This window comes from Microtus ochrogaster, chromosome 2, assembly GCF_000317375.1.
Source record: "Microtus ochrogaster isolate Prairie Vole_2 chromosome 2, MicOch1.0, whole genome shotgun sequence".
Classification (NCBI taxonomy): Eukaryota; Metazoa; Chordata; class Mammalia; order Rodentia; family Cricetidae; genus Microtus; species Microtus ochrogaster.
In genome coordinates, this window is record NC_022010.1 from 12,715,714 (window position 1) to 12,731,444 (window position 15,731).

A 15,731-nucleotide genomic window follows, 5' to 3' on the forward strand; every position below is an offset into this window, starting at 1 on the left:
TCTCATTAACATTTTCCTCCAAAAGATAACACTCACAAACGCCTTAACTCTCCCCTTTTCCACTCTAGTACTTTCACTCTCCAGGAAACAGAGTTGCATAAACAGTGAGTAGTTCTCCCCACCTCCATGTAGGTGGTAGCAGCAGGACAAAGTGTGGTCAAGATACAGTATGTGTGCCATGAATACAGTGCAGGTGGCACTGCCGTATCGCCATCCACAAGACCCAAACAAGTGTTGTCTCGGGAACACAAGATGAACAGCAGTGCTCTAGGCCTGGTGTTGTGTCTAAGTGGCCTGAGTGGAAGCAGTCACCAACACTCCTCATGACGCACATTCTTCCCACTACAGTCCACTGCCCTAATCCACTCCTTAAATCTGACCCAAGTGCCAATGTCAACCACAGACAAAACAATGTATGCCTGTGTGTATTATTATTATTATTATTATTATTATTATTATTATTATTATTATTAGATAGCTCAGAGAAGCTTGAAGCCCTCCTCAGGACCAGCAGGCTCTGCAGAGATAGTGGTACGTTCAAGCTTGTTCTTGAGAGCAAGCACCCCAGCTCTGAAATCTTGTAAATCTTTTCATATCTTCCACCTGATGTCCAGGGCATTCTTTTGTTCTTCCTTCACTACACATGGACAGAACTTCTTATCCAAGAGCCTTAGGATGGGCAGTGTCTCATATACCAAAGACACCTTGGAATCTGGGTACCTGTTCTTAAGTTTACTAGCACTGTGGCCTCATGCACATTATCTCCAAGATCTAAATCCTCAAATGTTAGAGACAGTATACCAGAGCTATAGGATCCTATGGAGAACAGTTTTTTTTTTCCTTGCTTCTATTCTCTACCCTAATTACAGCCCTTCCTCAAGGATTTTCTTTCCATTTCTAAACAGTGATAAAACATTTAAGCTTGCCAAAGGGCATAATATAGAGATCAGAAAACAACTTGCAACAATCAGTTCTCCCCTTCATCATGGGGATCAAACTCAGGTGGTCAGAACTGGAACAGGAACCATTATTTGCTGAGCCATCTTGCTGGCCTGGAATTAACATTCTTGTAAATTTTTAATTTTCACTTCTATTATGGGAGACATCAAAGCCTGTAACCATAGAACTTTAAAGCTCTTTGATAATTTTTCCAAGCCTGAAGAGGCTCAGAGACACCAAGGGCTGAAAATCTACCTAAAACTCACCCTGGAAGAGGTTTGGGCACATGTGAACAGAAGCACAACTTGCATGTGCTTTTTTGATTCCTACCATCAGACTGCTATCAACATAAGGGGGTGGGGAAACAAAACCAACCTCAAATCCCCTAAGATCATTCTAATGTATCTGTTTTAACAGAGTGTAATTTCCAAATGGGAGTAGCTTACTAAACTTGCTCCTAAGCTGCTTCCCTGAAGGATGGGCACCCCACTCATAAGTGAGTGCAGCCCTCCTCAAAAGCAGTCAGAAGTCTCAGAGATCAAAATACACCAGGTTCTAATTTGGCAGGTCTGAGAGGAAGCACAATTCCAAGGTTCCCCATCTTACCAAATTCAATGAAAAGACCATTTGGTACTGAGACCTATATGCTACCCCCCCCCATGAGATGACTCCTCCCCCAGGTCTAGGCACACAACAGTCAGGTAACCTTCCTCCCATCATCAATACCACCACTGCAGAAAGCTGCAGGTGAACACCAAGGAGCAGCCTTAGCTAAGAGCTCTGGAACATCCATCTTCACTTAGCCATCTGCTTAGAAGAATCTCAGCAGGACTTGCTGCTCAATGACTAGGACTATAAAATTTGGCCAGGGTCTCCTTTGCTTCTGTCAGTACCAGCGGCCCAGAAGACACCTTTCCATTGTCCAGGGAGGGTTAAGCTACAGAGTCCTCCTCATATTTATTTCATTTGGCACTCCAATTTGAAGATACCAGTTCTCTTCTTTCTCATCAGTCACGTCAGATGGGTCCAGGACCACTGCCCCACATCTCACAGTGAGGCCCCACCTATAAGGTTCACCAGCTGTCCCAACTTTCCTAATATAGCTGCTAAGGCTTGCATCTCTGTGCCCCAAACCTGATCTCCAGCTGATGGCAAACCACCCTTTCTCAGGGTGGTGTCCTGTCACAGAAGGAAAATAGGTTTTCTTTCCTCCTCAGGGCCAACTACAGATAGTCAGAGCTAGGTATGAGTCCAACTCAGATTAGTTCCAGCATGTACTGGGGTTGCATGAGTTTGTTTTGTATGGTTGGACTTCTAATACTAGAGGTCCACTTTCTACTTTGCTAAAGACTGTCTTGTCCCTCTGGAGCTGGCTGCCACTGGGCAGTATCTCAGCAATGGGTCATTAATGATTCAAATGCTCCCTTAGCAGCTGGCTTCTCCTGATGGATTCTGAGTGTCCTGCTTCCACTGTAACAGAAGATGCATCCCTAAGGGTTTCAAAATTCCCTTTAGGCAGGGCGGTGGTGGCGCACGCCTTTAATCCCAGCACTCGGGAGGCAGAGGCAGGCGGATCTCTGTGAGTTCGAGACCAGCCTGGTCTACAGAGCTAGTTCCAGGACAGGCTCCAAAGCCACAGAGAAACCCTGTCTTGAAAAACCAAAAAATAAAAAAAAAAAAAAAAAATTCCCTTTAGGTTCTGAAACCTTTAGGCTGCTTTTTAGACTTGTCAAAAGGGGATCTGACTATGAGTTGGCTTCTATAACCAAACTGCAGACATTTCTATCTTTCTCCTTTTTCAAAATCATATCAAAGTGTAAAAAAACTTTGTTCCCTTATTAACAGAAGGTCTGATGTCATTCTTGCTGCCTTATTATCTGGATCTGCCACTACCGACTGGGAAAAGATAGTCACCCAGCATGACTGCAGACCATGGACTGAGGCCCACTGTAGGACTTTCTAGCAGAGAGGCAACCTCATCCCTTCTTTCTTTTTCTTCACGCCCTACACACCTCCATATCTAGGATCCCCAATTTTACTCATAACAGACTGAAGTGTACCTGGACCGTGGGTTTTCAGAGGCATAAAGACGAAATGTCTTCACTCTGTCCTGGAGGTGCTGCACTTCAGATGCCTAAGCCCAATAAGAAAAAAGACAGAAAAGGCTGTCTGATTTTTCAAACTAGACATTTCCACAAAAACTATGAAATTGGGTCCAGAAATGGACCAATAATTATAAAGGGAATGAAGGCAAGTTCTCTTCTGAGTGAGGATGAGTGCATGTGCTAAGAACAGGATGGAAAGCCCTGGGTGTGTATAGCTCCCTCAGCAAAATCTTGCTGAAATGACCGAGAAACTGGCACAGTTAGGAGGAGGCCTGGGCACTGATACCTGCTGAGTGGTACTGGCTGATCTCAGGCTATCTGCCCAGTAGGATAGTAACATCTCCACTGACTGGCTGAGATAATTACAAAAAGAAACAAAGAGGAAAGTGCTTCTCAGAGTGCCCAGAGCAGTGTGGCTAAACAAATATTTATTTCCTGTACTTTAATTAGTACATAACAGAGTCTGGTGTCTGCCAAGTGTGCTACGTCATGGGCAAAGGTCCCTGAAAGCTATGACCTCATCTTGAGTAATGAAGACTTCTTCTCCATCCAAAGCCTTGTCTATCCCCCTGTCACCCCCTCTACTACTGTCCTCACTCTTCAACACCACCTACAGAAACAGCAATGTAATGGACAGAAGACAGCCTTTGGGGGACAGCACAAACAAGGACTAAACTTATCTTTTCTACCTAGTAGTATATGTAACATCTGAATAACCTGAAAGGTAAAGGCATTATACACAAAAGATCCAAGTTCAAATCCTTGGTCTCACACTAACTAGCTATGTTGTTGCTACTGGTAATGTGTCCCCATCAGCTTCAGCATGAATAGCTGACCAGAGTTAAGAAAGCTGCTGGGATCATGCCAGGCAAAACCTCACCCAACCATCCATTTAAGAGGGGAGGTATCTACTCTGTCCTTATGAAGGAAGAGCATAATAAGCAATCAATGAAATAGAAGCTCCCAGGGTGTGACCAGAAGGTTTAGTAAGGGTCAGGGCATGACAATATAAAAATGCCCCCCTCTGTAACGACACTCTGCCTGCTCCAGAGTGCTGCACACTATGCACACTACAAGATGGTGGGAAGGAAAAGGAAAGGATGGAGAGGTAGGCCAAATCTGTTCCCTTTCTTGGTTAGACTCACATACTAACCCAGTTTTCTTCCTCCACTGCAGCAGTAGTGAGTGCCAAAGGGACAAAATGAGCTCAGGCCCCAAGAAAATAAGCCAGAAATCTCCAACCACTGCCAGGAAAAAGCAGAAAGGCGAAAGATCAGCATGGGCCCAGATCAACCAGTTGTAAGGAGATAAGACAGTCTTTAGCAAGTGGAAAGTGGACCTCCTTCAGCACCAGCTCACCTTCCATTTCTCTGTTGTCTCTATGAATCACATGACCCAGGGATCCTAGCACTGGCTACTGGTATACCTGGATCATAACTCCTTAGTTGGGCCACTTAACAAAACAGAAGTGAACACACACACACACGGGGCACAAGCAGGCTACGTCCTCTAACAAGGAGCCAGATAGTGAGCACCCTGACTTAAGACAGGGTAAGCAGAACTCAGGACTGGTGCAAGGAGAGATGTTCAGTGGCTTACCCACAAAGGGCACTTAAACCATAAAAATAAAATACTTCAAGTAGATTTTCTATTTTGGACAAATGGTGAAGCAGTGGGAAAACTGACCACAATGAGTCCTCAGGGCCACAGTGGTTGCAAGGCTATAGAAGTCTTAAGGTCCTACTAGTTACAAAGAAGACAAAAGTACCAGGTTTACATCATGGAAAGCTGAGGTGCATAGGCGCTTTTTGAAGAACTGGGTACTATGATTGAGCTCACAAGACAGGACAGACCAGTTATACCAGGAGGTCTTTGTAAGCATACAGGATCCAAGACATGAAAAACCAAAGAAGGAAAGTAAATACTCAAAAAACCATGGGGAAGAAAAGCAAGGCTGTCTGTACTACTCCCCTCAGTATCATAGTGATTCTCCTGCAAAGAACTACATCTGACTAAGATGGAGGTCACTGGTGCTGGATGGTTGAGTTGGCTGGCAGGAAGGCCAGAGGAGAACTGAAGATAAACACACGCCAAACAGAGGGCCTCCTGGCCTGGCTTTACCCTCCCTGTTGGGCAACTTTCACTTGAAGGTGAAGAAAGGAATTACAATGAAGGCCCCAGAACCTACAAGGTACTAACAGGATGAAGTTAATAATGCCTGGGCACTTAATAATGCTCACAGTTTGATGGGTTGGTTCATCACTGATGGATACAGTCATTGTAACTGCTGCACTTATTCCCCACCATAGACCCATATCCACGGCAGCGTAGGTAGAAACTTCAATGTCTGTTTTTAAGCCTTCTTGGGAGGTATGACAAGATACCAGAGGACTTCGGCATCAACTTGCTATCATGTTTTCACTCAGATCAGACATGTACTCACCCTGTAAGTTGTGAATTTGGGGTGATGCTAAACTGTTCTGAGACTTTAGGGAGAGAAACACATGACAGGCAGAGAGCCACACTGCTGATAGAAGTGGCCACAGCATTGTCAGTAGTGTTCATGTGTAGGAGAAACGGGACTGTTAGTGCCAAGGACAGGCTCTACACTGTCAAAGCAAACAGGAAATACCTTCAGTACATCAGGGACAGTTTTTCACCAGCTTCTCTATAGATAGAAGGGGGCTGTGGGACATGCTGTAAAGGAGGAGTTGCACATAGTTCTGATATGGGTCCTGACTGAGCACATCAGTCATAAGTGCCTCTCAGCCCATGAGAGCAAACACAATTATCTGATTCCATACCTTAACTGTAGCCTATGGCAGGGTCTGGAACAGTATCAAAAGCACCAACAAAATCAGATTTTCTCTATGTTTCTAGAATATAAACAACCCTGAGAGAATACAAAAGAAGAACCTGTAAGATTACCAAGTATACAAGTGCTGCAGAGGGTCCAACACAGAGCAGCAAACCAGTTTGGAGGAAGGTGAATCCATCAGCAAGAAACTGAAAACAGCAGAGAAAATGAATCAAAGGGTTTGGAAAAGACAAGCAAGGTCAACTGTCCTTGAAAGGATACCCTTGTTCCTGAAGGTGTCCTGAGTCCCAAGAATCCTGACAACACAATACCCCTTTCTTAAAATGGGTTGAATGGGGCTGGAGCGATGGCTCAGTGGTTAAGAGCACTGGCTGTTCTTCTAGAGGACCATGGTTTAAGTCCTAGTACCCACATGGCAGCTCACAGCTGTCCATAACTCCTGTTACAGGGGATCTGACACCTTCACACAGACATACGTGTGGACAAAACACCAACGTACATAAAATACAAATAAAGAAATTATAAAATGGGCTGAATGAATCTCTATTCTCTGCAACTGAATTACTTCCATGCTCCTAAGGATGCAGCTTTCTCAGGAGGCTCTCTGATCACTGAAACAAGTAGGGTCTCCCAAGTCTACTCCACAAGCAAGCTTGACATTTGTTTCTGGAGTGACAGGGCTATCTCAGCCTCCAGGCAGGACAGACTCCAAGCTGTGAGCATTTCAAAGATCAACGTTTTAGGATGGACAATAGAAAACCAAGGGAACGCACAGATCCATGAGTTTGGTGGGAGTGCAGCATGGGTATACAACAGATGAAAATAATGATGACAACATAAGACATGAGTTTGCTGAAGGCTGACTGCACACAGGGAAGGCCTGTACTGGAGTTTGAATGTAAAGTGTCCCTAATCAGTCTATACCTGATTTGGAAAACTGGAGAAAGGTGGAATCTGGCTGGAGGCGTGGATTACTAGGTACAGGCTTTGAGGCTGTATAGTATAGCCATACTTCCTATTTGTTGTCGGCTTGAAATGCCAACAGGTGCCCTAAGTTCTTCCATAATGGAATGGATCTTTTTTAAAAACTATCAGCCAAAATAAACCCTTCACTTAACCTGCTTCTTGTATTTGGTACTGCAACAAGTAACTAAAAAGGTCTCCAAAGGTCTGCACACCAGTTCAGTGTTGAGGAACGTGTCTACAGCCAGATGGTCTCTACCTACTGGGCTCCTGTACAAAATACACCTCACAGCCTGCTGCCACTCAAAGCTAACTCATAATCCAAGCCTTTGTCCCCTTCACCATCCTATATTGTTGGTGGAGCCTCTGACACCAGGAGGGAAGCTCAATTATTTCCATCAAAAAGGAGAAAACATCACTTGTGACAGCAAATGGTCCTGTACACTGAAAGGATGGCTTAACTTTTGGCACTTGCCCAAATCACCAAAACTTGGTCTCATCTGCTCTTTCTTACTTAAGAACTCTCTCAACTACAACAGAGAGACAGAACAGTCTCTCCCATTTGGTCAGTAAAAACATAGGGCCAGGGGCTATAGAATGGCTCAATGGGGAAAGCCACTTGTTGCCAAGTCCAATGACCTGAGTCTGATCCCCAGGACCTATATGGTAGAAGGGGAGAATGGAGTTGTCTTCTAGTCTCCAGATGTGTGCTCCATTTGGATATGCAAACAAAATATAGAAAACTGCAATAAAAATAAAAGCAATTATCACCCCAGATAGGACAAAATGTACGGGTGCAAACAAGCTCCCACCTGTCCTCTGCGGCAGCTAGCTCCCAGACTGACAGCCAACACCAGCTATGTAGGCTTTAGCGGAAGTGCTATCCAGCCTGACACACTGCCTCTGCAGAGTACTGTTAGTCAGTCTTCCTCTTGCTGAGGCCTCATTCTACACATCTGCGGCTCCCAATCCTCAAAATCTTTCTTTTCTGGCCTTGCCCAATGCTGTCATCATTTCCTTTAATCCTTCCTCCTAAACATAGGAGTCCCTGAGATCTGTTCAGACTCCATTGGTTTTTTTGTTTTTGTTTTTTTTTTTAGTACAGTAAAAACAGTAATGTAGCCAGGCACTGACCTTCCACGGCCCACAAGTCATTTCTGCATTACCCCACAGTGAACTGGACCCTCCACTCACATCACCCTACCTCATGCAAATGCCCCCTTGGCTTGTTCCTCTTCTTCAGCATTTAACAACCATTAAGGAAAAGCCACACTTTACCACTCCTACCTCCTTCTCTAGTTGCCAGATACCCTTCTCAACCTGGGCTGACTTCTGCCTTGCCTTCCACCCAGTACTGCTGATACCCATCAAACCTACTTTCCTCTAGTAATTAGGGGCCATTTCTGTTCTTTCTCACAGGCTACTAGAGGACATATGCCTTTGACCCCATCTAGCTTTCTTCCCTAGCTGCAGACACGCCTCTATCCTCAGCTGGCCTAACAGGCCTCTGTAACCCCATCTCAAGTCCACTTTGATTTCTAGGTCACATCCTTGCCAGTTTCAACAATCTGGCCCTGATTTTGGTTGTTACAAGAGAAAAAAATTCATCTCAGCACCTTCAGAGGGCACTCTAACACCAGCTCAGAGACAGCTCAGCCGTCCACAGCTTAGCCCAGGTGAATAGTCAGGTGCCATGCAACCTCTAACTGCCAAACACCTTGGGAACGTGCACTTGATTCACGCAGCTTTGTGCAGGCTCTTGGGTTCCAGCTGAGGCTTAGCACCCAGTTCTATTACAAGGTACAGTAAATAACCACACAGATTAACAGAGACCTGACAGCAGTGCTGACTCTGGAGTGTTTCACATCAGCACCACATTAAAGAACAAATATGAAGATGATTTGGGAAACCAGGGAAACAGCAGCATTGGCTCTGCAGAAGAAAGGCTGCTGATACTTCTCACTGGTTCATTGTGAACTTATGGGGATAAAGAGTCCAAGGACAGAGATCTCCTCTGGCTAGCACTACTTTCTCATCGGCCAGAGCATGCTACTTTGCATCTTATTTTAGATGTGGAAATGAGTTACAGTTATTTTATGAACTTGCAGAGCTATAAAAAAATAAGTGAGCTTTGGAATAACATTACTGAGAAATACTACATGTTCCAAAGAGAAGCAGGTGCAGAAACAAACAAATTCTAAATACAGGTAGCCCAGAACCCTTTCTAACACCTTTGAAAGTAAATTTTACTTGTTTAAAAACCTCTATTCTTCTAGGGCTGGGTATGTAGCTTACTCGGCAGAATGCTTAGCTAGCACCACACAGAAACAGCACACATCATCCTAAGCTACTCAGTGAGCTCAAGGCCAGCCTGAAATACACGAGGCTCTGTTTCTCCCATCAAAAATCACTTGACAGGAAAAAAAAACCCCACACACAACAAAAAAAACCCCACTCTTTTATACACACCTCCACTCTCCACAAGAACATGTGACCTTCCCTTAAGCCTGGGCTTACCAGCATCAACCTGAGAAATACTGTTTCACCCTGTTCCCTTTGTCATATCTCTAGACCATTTAAAAGCATCACACACACTCCTCTGAAATTTCCTTTCAACTCCAGAGACATCTGAGCATTCTTATCTCACTTTTCCTCAAACACTGAGCCAAATTCTCATACACTCAAGGACTACTCTGTAGACTCAGCACATGGACCCATACACAGGAGTGGAGGAGCAACACTGAGCTAAGCCACTGATGCCTCCCAGAAAACCCACAGCTGTGCAGCAAAGCTGTATCTATGAGGTTAGCTGCGGAGAGACTGGGAGCACCTCAGACATGGCCATTATGGGAAAATTCAGGTCACATCCAGAAGAGGGAGTAAATGAAGCAGCAAGTACAGCCAGACAGAAACACAAGTTGGAGACTGGGCACAGTGCAGCCATACTGATCCTCAGAGGCCGGAACACAAACTCACAAACTCAGTTTCATGCTGCACTCCTCAGAAAGACCTTGACATCAACAGTCTGTCTGTCTGTCTCTCATATGATGCCACCCTCCTTCCTCTCCCAGATAATTTTTGTATCTTTGGAGAAAGAAGCTTTGTCCTGAGACACACTCACCAATCTCTGGCGCAGTATGTTTTCACTATGCTCCACATAGGGCTCACCTTGAAAATGACCAACTCCCAAACCCCATCTGTGCTCTAAGGCCAAGCTGGCACAGCCCTCTGAAAAAGCAGGGCCAGAGTGCTACTCTGCCTATGTCCTTTTCCTTCTTCATCAGTTTATCAGCATTACAGAAACCACTCTGACACACTACTGTGTCATGAAAACTCAAAGCAGGACCACTAATGCCCAAAGCATCCCAGACTGCCCAAATATCACCCAAAGTCAGAGTCAGGACATCTGCAATAATTCCATCTGACATCAACAATGCAGGCTAAGCTGTACAGACATGCCCCGGCTTAAACAATTTGCAATGTATAATCATATTTCAAAAACAAATTACCACAGAGAAACAACTTCAATGACAGAGCTGAGCACTACACTTCAGAGAGCAAAGGACGCTCCCAAAGTCTCCAGGAAGAAACTCTGTGACCTGTATGTAAGTCCCAGTCTCATTATTGCACCTATCTTGCTAAGTGGGACCCTCTTAGATTTTTTTCATGTGTCCCAGCCAGAAGCCCAGGTACCATCTGCCTCATCTACCAAGACTTGTACCCTCTATTACACCAGGCTTCTCTAAACATATCATTTGCTTCACCTATTTCTTCCAAAGCCTCCCTCCCCCACTCTAATGGAACCTTTCTAAAACATTAAATTGTTCTTACTCTGCTTATAATTTCTCAATGAGTCCCATCCACTTGCACTGCAATTTCCAAATATCTATGGTTTTAAAAGAACATACAACAGGGCAGTATTGTGCATGCCTTAATCCCAATAATTGGGAAGCAGAAGCCTTGTGTTCAAGGCTGGCCTGGTCTACATAATAAATTCTAAGACAGCCAGGACTACACAGGGAGACCCTGCTTCAAGACGAATGAATGAAGGAATGAATGAGCACAATCTTTTATTATGCAGCTAACAGGTTCCCAATATAATGTAATTTGTAAAACTAAATGTTCCATTGTAAATATACATTTTAGTAACTATAAAAAGGAGAGATTTATGTTTAAGTAACTAAAAACCATAATACCCAAAAGTCCACAATTCTTAAGATTTTCATCTAATTTCTTTTCTTTTTTTAAAAAGATTTATTTATTTATTTATTATCTATATAGTGTTCTGTCTGTATGTGTGCTTGCAGGCCAGGAAAGGGCACCAGATCTCATTACAGATGGCTGTGAGCCACCATGTGGTTGCTGGGAATTGAACTCAGGACCTCTGGAAGAGCAGTCAGTGCTCTTAACCTCTGAGCCATCTCTCCAGCCCTCATCTAATTTCTTATAGACATTTTTCCATTTGCAGGTTTTAGTGGAAGATTACTGAAATTTTTGCATATTTATATTATGTCTGTAGCTGTGTGTCCTGGTTTTCCTTTACTTAACAGTCATAAGCTTTTTAATGTATTTCCTTGTATACATTTTAAGTGGCAGCATAATCTAGGGAATATATCACCATCATTTTACAATTAAACCCTTAAGAGCATTCTACATATTTTGTGAATAAAGCTTTTTAGTATATTTAATGTCTCCCATGTCAGAAAACTCAAGTACTGTGATGCTTGATCTATATGACCAATATAACATAATATATCGCTGGTTCAGTACCCCTTAAACATTGAACAGTGATTTTTTTTCTCTGTTAGATGACAGAAGTTACAGTCTCTTCACTACAAGTTAATGCTCATATAAATAGCAAGAAATGCAAATCACACAGAAGGGAAACTGGCTTCCGGTGTTTGCCTGCAGAATCCATCATGGTTTCCATGGACTCTTCTAGATACTTTTCTGTTTTTATCCAAACAAACAGTTATATTTTGCTTTGTATGTTACAAAAATAGAATGAAGCCTTTGTCTTTGTTCAATAGTGCACTACAGACACCTATCCAGGGTTATTTCTTTCCAAAGCCAATACACTATCCGCAGTATAGAAACACCAGACTTCCCTATGGTTGTCTTCAGCTCCTCCTGATCTTATCAGAGCTTCACTCACATCGATGGTCCCAGGAGCTGCCAGGGGTTTCTGCCAATTTGTCTACTTGTTTAGTCTAATCTTTTAAAAATTATTTTCTATACAGTATCACTGGTAAAATTTAAACAGTTCTTTAATTTTTTTCTTGTACGTATGGATGTTTTGCCTGCATGTACCATGTGCATTCCTGGTACCCTAAGAGGGAAGAAACTGTACAGCTGTGAGCTGACATGTGAGTTTCAGGAACTGAATCCAGGTCCCCTGGAAAACATGTGTGTGTGTTTTAAAGTGCCTTTTGTTTGGGAACATAGACCCAATGACAGAGAACGTGCCTGGCACTTAGAAGGCCCTGAAGTAGGTAAGTTGTTCTTGCTTTTATTGAATCTCATCTATTAAAAAAAAAAATTCAAGCTACCTATTTTGGCTAGCAGTGTAAATTCACCATGAGGGCTAGGGAACAGGTTACCCCTCCAAGAGCACAGTGAAAGGTCCAGTGTTGTCTTCCCACTACAACTCTCCACCTCACACCCCACTTTCTACATCACATTTCTAACCGAGTAAAGGCCCCACCTCACCCCCCTCAGGCTACACTGTCCTCCTAACCACCATATAGGAATGCCTTAGCTCCCACAATCAGCACAACTTTCCCCCCCTTTCAGGCCTTCCTACACTGTTCCTCTGCTGGAAAATTATTCCCTACTTCACTGACACCAGGGATTACTCATCCCTCAAATCCCAGCTTAAGTCTTGTTTTGGGGGATGGAGGAGTCATATGGGGCCTCAATCTAAAATGTTATCCCTTCATTTGGAAGCAGTCTCATATCAAGTGCTGCCTGGCTTTCCTAGCAGACAGCCTAGTCTGTGTCTATATGCACAGTTCTGAGATTAATCTCTCATCCTGTCCCTCTACAGCTTATAAACTTTAAAGAGAACAAGGACAAATTGCTACAGGCACTCACATATATCTGAATGAAAAACAAAACCCCACAGCTACAAAAGAAGCTGACTGAATTGATTTTTATCTTGAAATGTTTCCATTTCACCATTAATTAACTCAGCTGGTAAACTTTCTGATATACCTACAGACTCCAGAGTAGGAGTTCCTTTTCCCGAAAGGGACTAACAGGTAATCTGAAAGCATGCAGAGGATGTATAACAGGAAGTAATAAGTTTAAATGGCCAACTAAGAATTTAGCTAAGCAGATTGCAGACACTCTAACCAGTCAACTAATTAATGTGTTTTATGTTTTTAAGGAAGAGAAAAGCATTAGAAAAAAAAATGTGTCTTGTAAAATATTCATTAGAAACACAGCACTGCATTTCATAAAAATTCTAACAGGACCAAAAATTTAAAAGTTTTAAAGTTGACTGTGATAAGTAATCTATGTTAAACTCATCTGATGAAAAAAAATGTACAAATGACATTGCAAGTTGTGGGGGCGCTATGTATTACCGAGACTAACAAAACTAGTCTGTTTACTGCTTTACACACTAACTTTCTTCAGAGAGGTCTGTGGAGTAGACAGACCTTTACAGAAACCGAGCTCTCAGTGTCCTCCTCGAGGGCACAGGCAGAGGCATGATAAGAACAGTCTGCAAGTCCTTCAGGGAGGGCTGAGCTGCCTGAGTGTATGTACATTTCTAACCAAGGAACTCCCCCATCATAAATGTTTCCATTCTACAATTAGCATGGCTCTGTGGCTCCCTCCAATAAAATTCCATCTTCCCATAGGACACCACTAGGGTTTTTTTTCTTGATTTTTATGTTTTTCTTTAAAATAACTTCAAATGCCATCACTGTGAGACATGATTGAACAAGCAATGATAGACCCAAACTCTAGAGCACTAGGCCACTGCTCTGAAAAAACGAGTTAAAGCCTTATATGCTAAAAAGCTGAACTGCACAACTAGTTAGTACTCAACATGATGGAAAGCCCTCACACAAAATAATTTTGAAAAAATCTAGGATATGCACCACGTGCATACTAGGAAACGATGGGGACTGGCTAACGGACTTGTCATCTGTGACTACATTCACCCTTACAAGAAAACATCTTTCTCCACTCATCTACAAGCAATTTTGAAACCTTAACCTGGAAGTGGGACAAGGAGGTCACTACTTTCCTGCTCTGGGAAACTCCACACCTACCGAATAAGCAGAGGTTCCCCCTCTAGAAGGGTCCCACCCCTTTAAGACGATACACGGTTTAAAGGGCGCACACTGTCCCCGGCGAGGAGGACTGTGACTTCCAATCCCGGGACTCCTTTGTCGCAATAGGCACACTGTAAACTCCCGGCGGGGCAGGCGCATCCCCGAGATCGACTCGCGGGGAGTCTGACCAGCAAGGTCTCACAAAGAAGCCGAGTCCGCGGAGAGCGGCGACCTGGCCGGAGACGCGGAGGCCGTGGGGGAGAGGGGCACCTGGGGTTCGGCGGCGGCAGGGGAGTTGCGCGCACCACCGGCCAGCTTACCTGCGGAGAGCCGGGCCCAGGCGGTGGTCAGACAATGGAGGCGACCGGCGGCAGTAGCCAGGCTTGCTGGGGCCGAGGGGAGGTCCTCATCACCTCGGCGGGACGCTGGACGACCTCGGCCGGGACCGTGCGGTGCTGGAAACGACACGACACAGCGCCCTGCAGCCGGCCGCTCCGCGACCCCGCGCCCTGACTTGCGCGCGGCCATTACCGCCCTCCCGGGACCAGCCTGGATCCGCTCCAGGGCGCGGCCCTCAGCTCCCAGGGCTGCCGCGCTCCCGCCCGCCTCGGCCCCGACAACAATGGGGCCCGGCCCGGGAGTCCGGATCCCGCGGGGCCTCTCCAGCCTCGCCCCGGCCCGCCCCGGGCTTGTGCCGCAGCGGGCGCCGCGCTGACCTTCCCTTCCCGCCATGCCCGCGGCCCAGGCCCGGCTGAGAGCTGGGTTGTTTTCCTTTTCTTCACCCCCGACTCCACCGCCTTCCGCCCCCGGCCCGCTCGACGGCCCACGCCCCGTCCTGAAAAGCCGACAGACGTACACACGCACCGGCGTCGGCCGGTCCAACTCACTCTCAAGTGCGGCGGAGCAGCGCGTCTAGGCCGCGGACTCCGCGCCCACCGGCCCACTCCTCGGGGGACACCTCACAGGTGCGCCTGCGAGCCCCGCTCGCGCGCGCGCTCCGCACACCGAAGACGCCTCCGGGGGGGGGGGGGAGCGCGTGCGCACGCGCGAGGCCGGCCAGCCCCGGGGAGGGGCGGGGAGGAAAGGCGGGGCGTCGCACGCACGCGTGCGTGCCTCTCGGCTCGAGTCCCCGCCCCCACCTCCCGCACACGCACGCGCGTTCCCCCTCGGCTTCTCCCCCGCCCCACCCCGCCCTGGTTACCAAGGGCAACCGCAGTGCGGCCGCACCTGAGCAGTGCGCTTGCGTGTTACTAACATCCCTCCGTTTTTTTTTTCCCTCCTCCTCGCCCTTGCCCCTGCCCTGCCGCAGCGGCAGGGAGCGGGGCGGTGCCCCTTTCCCCTCTGCGGAGATAGCATCGATCCACCCGGCCCTCCCCTCTCTAGCTGACCGCCGCCGCGTCGGCGCCGCATCCTCCCCTCGGACGGCCTCGGGTGCGAGGACCAGCCCGGCGGCCAACGGCTCCCGGCGTGCACTGCGGCGAGCGCTCTGAGGGAGCGGGCGGGATGCGCCGGCGGGGCGGTGTCTCTTGAGTCTCCGTGCCCCGCGGCAGGGCCGCTGCGCACCCGGCTCCGACCGTCCCTGCCCATGGGCCGCGGGCCCCCGCGAGGAGCAGGCCGAGC

The 15,731-nt window shown here is 46.3% G+C and overlaps 1 protein-coding gene across 5 annotated transcripts in view; it reads right to left on the minus strand.

Moving 5' to 3' along the window:
- The window catches only part of Znf664 (zinc finger protein 664), a 31,598-nt gene that overhangs the window by 15,280 nt on the left and 587 nt on the right, over window positions 1-15,731 (minus strand). Inside the window, exons 1-3 of one of the 5 annotated variants that reach the window (XM_005344365.3) lie at window positions 14,999-15,153; window positions 14,432-14,566; window positions 3,000-3,073 (exon numbers count right to left, since the gene is read on the minus strand). The gene's annotated coding sequence lies outside the window, so the exon portion shown is untranslated. Of the gene's footprint in view, window positions 1-2,999; window positions 3,074-14,431; window positions 14,567-14,967; window positions 15,154-15,731 lie in introns of those variants that run through there. The other 4 variants (XM_026784157.1, XM_026784165.1, XM_026784162.1 and 1 more) reach the window with 4 other exon arrangements.